Source organism: Hydra viridissima, unplaced genomic scaffold (genome assembly GCF_058129835.1).
Source record: "Hydra viridissima isolate aposymbiotic clone 2 unplaced genomic scaffold, HvirCarnegie_v1 scaffold_2, whole genome shotgun sequence".
NCBI lineage: Eukaryota > Metazoa > Cnidaria > Hydrozoa > Anthoathecata > Hydridae > Hydra > Hydra viridissima.
The window spans coordinates 13,762,100-13,774,282 of record NW_028324301.1 but is presented as its reverse complement, the minus strand read 5'-3'; the positions used below and the strand labels follow the sequence as shown (position 1 = coordinate 13,774,282).

The following is a 12,183-nucleotide window of genomic DNA, read 5'->3' as shown; positions in this document are numbered from 1 at the left end:
TTGTCTTAGGGGGTACAATATTGGCAACCTTACCCTACACGTTGGCCCAACGTTGGATCAACATCGAAAAATTGTTTGGCCGATGGTCGGCAGCCAACATCGAGCTAACGTGGATTTGATAGCCGGCGCGAAGTCGCAACCAACCGTTGGGCTAACGTTGGCCCAACGTCGGATTTTGACGTTGGGCGAGCGTCACATTCTGACGTTGGTCCAACGTATAATTCAAATAATATTAGTTTTACTTGTTTGCAAAGACTTTGATTTTGATTCAAAAGATGTGCTTATCTTTTCAATCAAAAACAAAGTTTTTGCAATCAAATTAAAACTATTTATTTGACTAAAGTGTAACTTTTTTCAACTAAAGGGTAACTGTTTCTTTAAATAAAGCGCAACTATTTCTTTGTAATGTTGAATAAAATGTTATGTCCAAATAAGTTTGAATAAAATTTTACGCTGATGAACGGAAATAAAACATTGATTAATGAACCAACTTAAATTAAATAATTACTTAGAGAAAATCAATATTTGTTGTTATAAACATTATAATTATGTTAAAATATTTGTACACATATTCAAACAAAATAAAGTTCTTCTCGACTGCTAAGCATCCTTACGAATCTTGCATCTTTACTTCAGTTGAGACTAACAAGAACGTTCGAATGCTCCTCGTTATAAAATTTGATAGAAGTCTTTGAATTTGCATCATTCGTTTGATGAGTTTTAGGCATTGCCATAACTACTGCTAAAATTATAGGTATTCATATATTTTTGTGTTTATAAAATAATTCCTACAGAAATGTTTAACGTTTAACGTTTAATGTCGTTTCTTATAATGCACGCGGCCATTTGAGAAAGAACTTTTAAGCGAGTTAAAACTTTTTTCCTTTTGGAATCTAATTATTAGTTTAGATATATTACATAAAGAATCATGTTAAGATAAATAATCATCGCTAAGATCATATTATAATTGAAGTAAGTATATAAAATAGTTATATGTACATTTTTATTAGATAAAGTAGAAAGGATTTAAATTTTTATTAGATAAAGTAAAAAGGATTTAAAGTAGAAAGGATTTTAATTTTTATTAGATAAAGTAAAAAGGATTTAAAGTAGAAAGGATTTTAATTTTTTAAATCGTTTATATTTTGTTTGTTTTAGTTTTTCTTTTAGCTGTTTTATTTTTATTTTATTTTTTAGAAGGAAAATAGGGGTATGGATGTTATTTAAAGTTATACTAATGCTATTTCCAAAAAATGGTTATTACTACTTTGAAATTTCTGTGATGCTATTAACTATTTTTGTTCTTTTTTAGAAAATTTAGAAAAATAAATTAAAATTTTGTGCCAACACTGACATGGCATGTCACATGTTATTGCATGTAAAGGTGAAATTTTGTTATGAGAATTACAGTTCTTATGAAAAAAAAAAAAAGAAGGTAAAGAGTATTGTTTGTAAATATATATTTTGTATCTTTTTAAATTTTCTTGTGTCATTTTAAAAATTTTTGTTTGCACACATTGTTTGCATATATGCTCTTTTAATGTGTATGTGTTAATAAGTGCTTTATAGTTGTTTTATCAATGTGTTTTTATAATAATGTAAAGTGTTTTTTTATTGTTTGTGTATGTGTTAATATGTGTTATAAGGTTGTTTTAAAAATGTGTTTAAATATGTATGTAAGGTATAAAAATAAGACAATCTAATGAGACTGTTGCTTAATGTCAACCAATTAAATGTATGTAATGCTATCCTTGCTGCACTGAATGAGCAAGCAAGTGTAGAAAATCAACATTCTAGATTGTTTTTTATGGATGGACCAGCTGGTAGTGGAAAAACCTTTACTTATAATTATTTGATTGCTGAAACCAAAAGTAGGGGCTTTAAATCTGCTACAGCTGCATGGGCTGGCATAGCAGCAACTCTTATAAATGGATCTACATTGCATGGCTCATTCAAACTTCCTGTTCCAATATTGGATAATAGCACATGTAATGTAACTCCTAACTCTATACACAGGCATTAAGACAATTTAGTTTGTTTTTGCTTGATGAAACATCCATGATACCTAAACATGCCTTAAATGAAATTGATAGGTTGTTAAAAGATATTTGCAACAACAACTTTCTGTTTGGAGGAAAAATCATTCTTTTTGGCAGTGACTTTAAGCAAATTCTGCCTGTTGTGAAAAGAGGACAACCAGCAGTAATATAAGAATCGTGTATAAAATTTTATTTGCATTGGCAGTTGGTGCAGAAGTTTGCATTAACTGAAAATATGAGAGTACAAGATGAGGAAGGTGAGTTTTCCCAATGGCTACTGTCAAAGAGGAGGATCCTTTTAAAGGATGCATTGAAATACCAAACCAGTGCATTATTAGAGAAAATGAATTGATTGTTGAAAAGATTTTTGGAGATGCTGATCAAAATGATTATTCTAAACGCATGATTTTAACCTCAACTAATGTTGATTCATTATCAATCAATGAAGAAGTGCTTGAATGTCTGCCGGGTGATGTCAAAACTTATTTACGTGCTGATCAAATTGATACTGATGAGCATAATGAAAGAAATAACTTTCCTGTTGAGTTTTTGAACAGCTTAACTCCTTTAGGTATGCCAGCTCATTGTTTAAAATTGAAAATTGGTTGTGTAATTATGCTACTTAGAAATTTAGAACTCAAAGCTGGGTTATGCAATGGTACTTGAATAAAAGTTTGTGCTCTTCAAAATAATTATATTGATGCAGAGGTTTTGACAGGTGTTTCTGGTAGTAAACAGGTTTTTGTTCCTCGAATTCAGTTGGCTCCATCAGATTCTAATTTACCTTTTGTTCTGAAACGTCATCAGATTGTCTTATTTAATGACAATTTATAATAGTCAAGGTCAAACATTTGATAGAGTTGGGGTATATCTCAAAAAACCATGTTTCTCTCATGGTCAACTATATGTTGCATGTTCAAGACCTAGAGCATTTAGTAGTTTGTTTTTCAAAGTTGATAAACGCCTCATTCAAGGTATGGTAGGTGAAAAGTGTTACACAAATAATGTTATATATTCTAATGTTCTTAATTTATAGTCTTTAGATTTTCATTTCAAAAATTTACTGTTTGTAGGTTTTAAGCACATTTTGTATGTATAACTTTATTTATTACTGTAATATTTTTTTTTCATAGTTTTTGATGAATATCTGTCATTTAATATTGTTATTAAATGTGTGTATATGTGTTATATAAAACCATATTTGTTTATAGTTGTATATATGTTTAAATTATGTTGTTTCCATGTTTTCAAAGTGGTGTTCATTATGTTGAGCAAGATTAATAACCTTGGCAGCAATTAGTGCAAGGCAGTGTTAGCAATTAGTGCAAGGCAGTGTAGGCAATTAAAAAAGGCTAGACAACACAACCTAGCCTTAGAGCTAGGTTGTGTTGTCTAGCCTTTTTTAATTATTCTGGAAACATATAATAATGTCTGTTAATGTTAAGCGTAATGTGTATGAGAGAGTATGCAACCTTGATCTTTAAATCTAGGGTGTTTTAATGTCCTAAATTTGAAGTATTTGAATAACTAATATTGAACATAAAAACAAATATACTTTTATGTATTTATATGTTTAGTAAAAAGATAAATATCATTAGCTTTAAATTGGTTTTCTAATTTTTCTTTTCATATTTTAGGATCAAGGGTGTAAATATTCTATTGTTATGTGTTATTGTTGTGATGTTTTGTGTTGATAGACTGCTTGGCTTACCTTCACGTTGGTGACTATCACTAAAAATGAATAACAGGTAGTTTCATTATTGGAACTTACTGCTTTTATTTATTTACTAAAAGCCAAGACAACATTATGCTAAAAATGCAATTTATATCTTAATTTGATTTTTTTTTGTTTGTTTTTGTTTGTTAGTATTGTTAATCCCTTTGTACTTCAAAACAGATTTTATAGTTACTGTAAAATCTCGAGGATTAAAAATAACTGAACGTTTGGAGAGACGATATATTTTTTAAACTAGTACAAATGCAAGAGTGTCTATGCTTCTCCACCAACAGAATATATAATAAAAAAGAGGTCTGTGGAGAGCACGCACCAATAAATTGACCATTAACAATAATAACAATAATTAAGTTACAAATACCACATTTAACAACACCCACATACAGTAATAAAATAATAAATATCACTTTCAACATGCTTCTTTACAATAATTAATTTTTACTATCACTTTTAACACACTCCCCCCTGTTGACTTGTCAACAATATTTTTCTTTTAATTGTCTTAGATATTGTCCATCAAGTGCTGCCTGTCGGGTTGGACGTTTATTAATTGACCTGAGCGCCGCATCATTCTGCCCAATCTCAGTTTCAACTGCACAGACATTTTTCTTTGAACTATCTTTATCTTTGTTATCTTGTTCAATATCGATCTCCAGAGGAATTAATTTTTGGACCGGTCGGAAACATATCTTGGATGTTCCTTTATTCGATATAACCTTTAATTTAGCTCCACGAATCGCTTTGTCTTTTCCTTCAATAACTTCCACAACTCTTGCCATTCTCCACTGACTTCGAGGTGTCATATCTTTGTCATTAATTAACATATTATCATTTACTTTTAGTACCTTTTCTTGTTTATTATCATTAAACTTATTATATAAATGTTGTTGTTTTAATTCATTCAAATAAACCTTACTGAAACGCTTTCGATAATCATTAATTAAGTTCTTTAAGTAGATGGCACGTTTCTTGATATTAACCATATCAAAACATAAATTTGATTCCACATTATTCCTTAATATATTTCGTCCATACATCAAGTGAAAGGGAGTAAGCGCTTCTTCATTATCATCTTCACTCATGTAGACAAGTGGTCTACTATTAATTACAGATTCGATATCGCATAAAACTGTTTGCAGTTCTTCATAAGTAATGAGTGATTTTCCCATAACCTTCAATAGTGGTATCTTAACTGATCGTACCAATCTTTCATAAAATCCTCCCCACCAAGGGGAAGCAGGTAGTATAAATTTTTGAATAATCTTATTATTTAAACAAAACTTTTTTACTTCAATCGATTTAAATGTTTTAAAATTGTCACAAGTAATGCTATCAGGTATGCCCCTGCGTGCAATAAAGCGTTTGAGTGCTTGTAGGAAAGCAGGGATCTTCATGTCAGGAGTTAATTCCAGATGAGCAGCACGACTAGACGCACAGGTCAAAATCAAAACGTAAACCTTAGATACCGCATCAGTTTTTTAAATAACTTTTTACATATAAGGGTCCAGCAAAATCTATGCCAACAGCTTGAAACGAAAACATAGAAACATTAACACGATAATCGGGTAAGTCAGGAGTTTGGGGAGGCAGCATTATTCTTCCATTAATCTTCTTACAAATAACACACTTACGCAGAACATTCTTGACAGTTTTTCTTCCTTTAATAATCCAAAACCTTGCTCTAACTTGACTTAATGTCATTTCAATACCATGATGCATAACACGTTCATGGGCGTCACGAATAATTAACACTGTAAAATAGCTATGTATTCCATCACATAAAACAATCGGATATTTTTCATTATAACTCAGTATCGAATTTCCAAATCGTCCTTTTAATCGCAATATATTTTGTTTGTCAGTAAACAACTTCAGGGATGAACTTAGCTTCTTGTAGTTATCTTGATTTCGTAAATAAAACTGTTCAACTAATAACCATAAATTAAATGCCATATCATATTCATCAAGTGTCAATATATTTTCTTTAATTATTCGATTGTTCTTCTTAATTGTTTTTATCAAATTACTTGCAAATCTATTCACATATCCAGTTACCATTATAAGTCTGTTCAATGTGCTAAACTTCTTAATATCTATCAGAACACCAATATTACCACTACTAGCAGCCTCAACCATATTTACTCTACTCTCATTTATCCTATCTACACCCTTCGACTCAATCAGAACTTCATCCACATTCAAACTATTCTCACCATCAAACAATCCTACTTCAACCTCCTCTTCACATAAAAATTTAGGTCCAGATAACCAACTATCACTCAATAGCTTAAAACAAAACTTACGAGTTGGAACATCTGCTGGATTCTCCAATCCTGCTACATGCCTCCATTTCTTCCTCCCAACCTCTTTCCTAATCACAACTACACGATTTTCCACCCAAGGTTTCCAAGTTTTCTCCTTCCCTTTAATCCAATGCAAAGCCACTTCAGAATCTGTCCAACAACTAACATTACTAATAATTATTCGATTTTCTATTACTCGTTTCACTTCTCCTACTAATTTGCTCAACAACAAACAACCCAACAGCTCTAACCTAGGAACAGACAACTCTTTCAATGGAGTTACCTTTGTTTTGGCTGCCAAAAAAAATACTCTCACAGCAACACTCGTCTAAACTCTTAGATAAACAACTGCACAATATATCTCTCTTGAGCTATCACAAAATCCATGTAACTCTGCCGAAATTATTCTCTCCTCAACTCTAACAAACGCAAATCTCTTTACTCTTAAAACACTCAACTCCTCAACATTTCTCAACAATTCTTTCCACTTAAACTCAATCTCTCCACTCACACTCGCATCCCACTCCTTTTTATCTCTACACAAAATTTGAAATATTGTTTTTAGTCTGGCTGTTATAGGCGAAACAATGCCTAATGGATCGTAAATTGATGCCGAAATTTTCAAGATATTCCTTTTTGTTGTTTTAAGTTCCCGTGACATTTTTATAAAGTCATTAAATTGAAAAATAAATTCATCATTTTTCGAGTCCCATTCAATTCCTAAAACTCTTTTATACTCATAATCGCTTTTACCCAATTCTGTTTCTAAATAAGTACTATCATCAAGATTGCTTATTGAATTTTTTATTTCCTTATTTCTTATCATTTTCTCATTAAAATCAAAATAGTTTTGTAATTCTTGGCTATTTGTTTTCCATTTCCTTAAATTGAAACCACCTTCAGACATAATTGCTTTAGACTTTTTATAAAATTCTTTACCCTTCGTTACACTTTCCGTTCCAGATGTGACATCATCAACGTATAAATCTTCAATGAATCTTTTTACAAACTTACCATTAGATTTTTCATATTTTTTGATGTGATGTCTTATTGTTCCATTTAATAAAAAAGGACTACTAGTCAGTCCAAATACTACTCTTAAAAATCTATAAACAATCAATTCTGAGTCCTGCTCTACATCCACATTTTTATACCAGAGAAATCTTAAATAATCTTTATGCTCACTAGAAATTTCTATATTTAAGAAAGCTTGTTTAATGTCTGCTAATATGGCAATACAATTTAATCGGAATCGCAGTAGTACATCAAATATTTTGGATAACAGATTTGGCCCTGAGTATAGACAATCATTCAAGGACAATCCATTGTTAGAACAGGAAGCATCAAATACTGCTCTTATCTTAGTAGTTTCCTTATCTTTTCTTAAAACTGGCCTGTGCGCTAGGTAGTGTGCTTTTCCTGATTCCTTAGCGATTTCATTCTCAGGTACTCTTTCAATAATTTTATTCGTTTCGTATTCTTTAAAAATAGCGTCATAATCACTTAACAAATTCTTATCACGCAATTGCTTTTTTAACCTATTCAGTCTAACCTCACAAATTTTATAGTTATCTGGTAAACAATGGTGATCTGGTTTAAAGGGAAGCTTAGTTACGTATCTCTCACCGTTATGCATAATATCATTTTCGAATTTATGTATTACACACTCATCAGTGGATTCCATTTTCTCCACACTCCAAAATTTTTGTAAATCACTTCTTAGTTCATCAATCTCACTGCGCACATCTTCCACACTCTCGATTAAATTAGCATCAACGCGTAAATTCATGATTACTTTCTTATTAACATTTTTTACAGAAGGAAATGGGCCACTTAACACCCATCCTAGAACAGAGGAAGAAGCCACAGGACAGCCCTCGACCCCTCTAATAACATTACCTGTCATAAATTTATGGTACAAATCACACCCTACCAATAAGTCAATAGGAAAATCTTTGGAACCATCATCATAATCAGCTAGAATTAACTTTGAAATATGCGGGTAATTTTTGCACGCTCGAGATATCTCTTGCCTCTGTAAAGGGCTGCAAATAACTGGCACACATAGAGCCTCGACATACACATACAAATTAGCATTTCTATGTTTTACCTTAAGTTGAACAACATCGAGCTTTTTAACTCTGGAATTATTAAATTGACCGAATGTTTTTATTATTATAGCTTCTTTCCTTATAGTTTTTAATTTCAATCTTTCACATACATCTTTGGTAATATAAGACCTCTGACTACCGCTATCAAATAATATTCTGAATACTCCACACTCACTCTCTGAATTAAAAAACTTAGCCTTTGCTGTCTGTAGCAAAATGCTATCAGACACACCTACGAGAGTTGCACTAGTCTGGGTTTGCTTCTTATTGCAAATAGAGATGTGGTGTTTTCCATTGCATTAAAAACATGAATAGTTAGAATGACAAAATTTTGATATATGACCTAATTTTAAACAGATGAAACATCTCTTTTGCTTTTTTAGAATTTCAATTCTTGAATCTAAATTGGTTACTTTTAAACAGTGAGAAGGCTTATGGTTTTCTGAACAATATACACATTGTAAAATTCTTTGTTCTGGTGCTCTTCTATTTTGTGTATGAAAACCTGATGTTGTAAAGTTATTTTTATTTCTATAATTATAAGAAGAATTTTGCTGTGTATTTTTGTTTAAAGAATCGTATTTGAAATTTTTATGTTCATTTTTATCATAGTTTGATTTTAAAAGATATTTGGCACAACACTCTTTAGCTTGTAGTTCTTCATTGTAATATTGTAAAAGTCTATCTAAAGTCCACAACTCTCCGGCAAATTTTCTAGGAATTAAAATCAAAAGTTCATCAGGCAGTTTCTCCTTAAGGATAGGAATTAACAAACAGCCGTAAGTTTTTGTTTCTATTTTTAGAGATCTAAGATTACGTACGCAGCTCTCTATATCATTATAAAGTTTTCTTAATTCTTCTAGATCATTTAAATCTTTAATTTTCCTTATTTTTAACAAAGAATCCATATGTGCAGAAACTAAAACTTGTGTATTCCCGTATCTATTAGTCAAGATTTCAATTGCCTCTTTATAATTTTCTGAACTGAGTGAAAGTCCTGAAATAGTAGCCAATGCTTGGCCAGACAAATATTTTTTTTAGATAGGTAAATCGATCTATATCATTTAAACCTTCATGCCTATGAATTGATAGATTAAATTGATCCCAAAAACCCTGCCAATCTAAGGGATTCCCATTAAAAACTGGCAATTCTAACTTAGGTAAAATACGCTTTGATTTATTTAAACTTTTAACAGAATCTTTATCTGAGTCATTTATTTTTATACTTTTTAGTTTTAGTGTCACTCCAGCCATCAACTCATGATAACACTCAACTATTTTCGCACTCTCCAAAACATCATTTTCAATTTCCTCTTGATCTAAATTATTTAATATTTCCTCATCAATATTGTTTAATCTCTCATAATTCTCGCTTAAATTATTTTTTAAACCTATTAATTTTGTATAGTTTAACTCCTCACTCTCTAACTCCTCTCTTATTTTGCTCAACAAATTTCCAAAACTTACTCGTAACGCTCTCCTTCTCGCTACTTTCCTTCCTAATGCGGCTGCCATTTTTAAATAAATATGCACAACAACTCAGAATAAAATCAATTTTTCGTCACAATCAACACCTTCAACAATTAAATTCTAATTCTATCAAATTCTTCCCAAACAATATTACAAATAACAAACTCCACTTACTTCAATGTTCAATAACTCAAATTTTACTTAACTCTTCATAAACTTCTTTTAATCATTTAATTCGGTAACTCTTCATAGTCCCTCATCGGGCGCCATGTAAAATCTCGAGGATTAAAAATAACTGAACGTTTGGAGAGACGATATATTTTTTAAACTAGTACAAATGCAAGAGTGTCTATGCTTCTCCACCAACAGAATATATAATAAAAAAGAGGTCTGTGGAGAGCACGCACCAATAAATTGACCATTAACAATAATAACAATAATTAAGTTACAAATACCACATTTAACAACACCCACATACAGTAATAAAATAATAAATATCACTTTCAACATGCTTCTTTACAATAATTAATTTTTACTATCACTTTTAACAGTTACATTTTTGATAAATGTTTATATTAACTGCTTTGTCAAAGTAGGTTAGTAGAAATAGGTAAATTGATTTTCAGTATTTATATGGTGTTTTTTTTTGTTGTTGTTGTTGTAATTATGGTATCTTAATTCCTTTTTTTTTTTCTTTAAGGTTTACGATTGGCGCATCTATACGATTTACACTACAGGCCAAAAGTTTCCGGACACTTGATATTTTTATATAAAAAGCTAAAATCTATCCTGTATCATTAAATTAATCAATAATGTTAATTTATAACACTTAAACTTACTAATTTTAAGTGTTTATGTAAGTTTGAGGTCAGTACTGACCTCACACTTACCTAAATAAGTTTGTTTTTTTAATTGTTTATTTTTACTTGATATATAGCGTTACATTTCTCTTAAGAGTTTGGTGTTCTTAAAGTTATTTATTTGTTGAAATATGAAGTAAATATTTATAATATAATGATATCCGACTAAAATGATTAAGAATATTTAGTTTTGTTTAGTTTTCATTTGGTATTAATGACGGTTGCATTAAAAAATCTTTAAAAAAATTTTAAAATTTTATAATTGGACTGTTTAATTAAAAATATGGGTAAAAAACCTTTTTTAACGGTTGCAAAACGTTTTGAAATAATTACATTACATAAAGAAAGTTATTCAGTTCGTAAAATTTGCAAAAAATTAAAAGTTGCCGGAAGTACTGTACAAGATACCATTAAACGATGGAAAGAAACAGGTATTTTTGAAGACAAAAAAAGATCTGGTAGACCACGGAAGACAACAAAAGCAGAAGATAGTAGTATAATATTGATGAGTAAAAGAAATCGAAGACTTCCGGCCCCGGAAATAACTTCAGGCTTTAATAGGAGTCACTCAAAATCTATTTCATTTACCACTACGAAACAACGTCTTAGACAAGCAGGACTTTCTAGTAACCAGACTAGTCTATGGATAGACTTACAACACAGACATAGACAATTCTGTATGTTGCAATGGACACAACAAATGTTTAATTTTTTGTCCTTGTTGTGTCTATCAAATTTTTGATGGTGTCCTAAGATTGCTCAGTTAAAAAATAATTTTCACTTCATAAGTCTACAAAGCATTATTTTTTGTCTATTTGGTGTCTATGATTTTGTCTAAATTTACTTGATTTCATAAAACCAGAAATATTGATTTTTGCCAATAAAATCTAAATTACCCAAAAAATCCCTTAGAAACAAAAAAGAAAATATACGATACATTATATTTGAATTTTATTTCATGGTAAAAATGACTTTTATGGTGACAAATTTAAAGTGGTGACAAATTTTAGGACGGAATATGACAATAATGTTTACACAAATAGTTGATTTTCCAAAATTTAGATCCAATCATAGTCAGATTCACAGTCTGAGGATAGAATGTTAAGAAAATCAGGATTGATTAGATTCTTTTCCTGCAGGCCTGCCAAGGGCTTCCTGTGAATAAGTCCCTCCAGACCAGGTGTTGCTTCAAAAAATGAAGGAGATTCAGCTTCTTCATCTGAGGTTTCATCCTTCTCATTCATGTCACTTTTACTAAAGTACCATTTTTCCACATAGGGGACCAGAGTTGAGAAGTTAGTTTTCACAAAAATGCATTTGCTGGCAAGATCAGGAGACAAATTGTACCTTTCGTCTGTAATAACTTGCCCTGCTTGAGAGAAGGCTCTTTCAGATGAAGCTGAAGACACTGGCATGCCTAAATACCCCCTTAGGAGCTCTGTTAACAATGGTAGTTTTGGGGCATTGATCATCCACCACTTCAGAGGTGGAACTGAAGAATCAGGCCTAGGCATGGAGAGGAAAGTGTTGAATTCTTCTTGTAGTGGAGGAATACCACTGGAATGACGATCCTGCACAAATCCATCTAGATTATTTATCTCATTGATCATTAAGTCATATGCAGCCATCATACCATCCCTTGGCTCTGGTTGTGAAACTGGTGAA

The 12,183-nt window shown here is 31.0% G+C and overlaps 1 long non-coding RNA gene across 2 annotated transcripts; it reads left to right on the top strand.

Moving 5' to 3' along the window:
* Positions 1-593: 593 nt before the first annotated feature.
* On the top strand, positions 594-10,696 carry LOC145182719 (uncharacterized). 2 transcript variants are annotated; one of them, XR_016450015.1, is made up of 5 exons: positions 594-972; positions 1,198-1,435; positions 3,677-3,787; positions 8,801-8,967; positions 10,359-10,696. It is a non-coding gene; the product is annotated as an uncharacterized LOC145182719 (long non-coding RNA). The 2 variants fall into 2 exon arrangements; XR_016450014.1 differs by lacking the exons at positions 594-972; positions 1,198-1,435; positions 8,801-8,967 and having other exon boundaries at positions 3,422-3,787.
* The last annotated feature ends 1,487 nt before the right edge of the window (positions 10,697-12,183 follow it).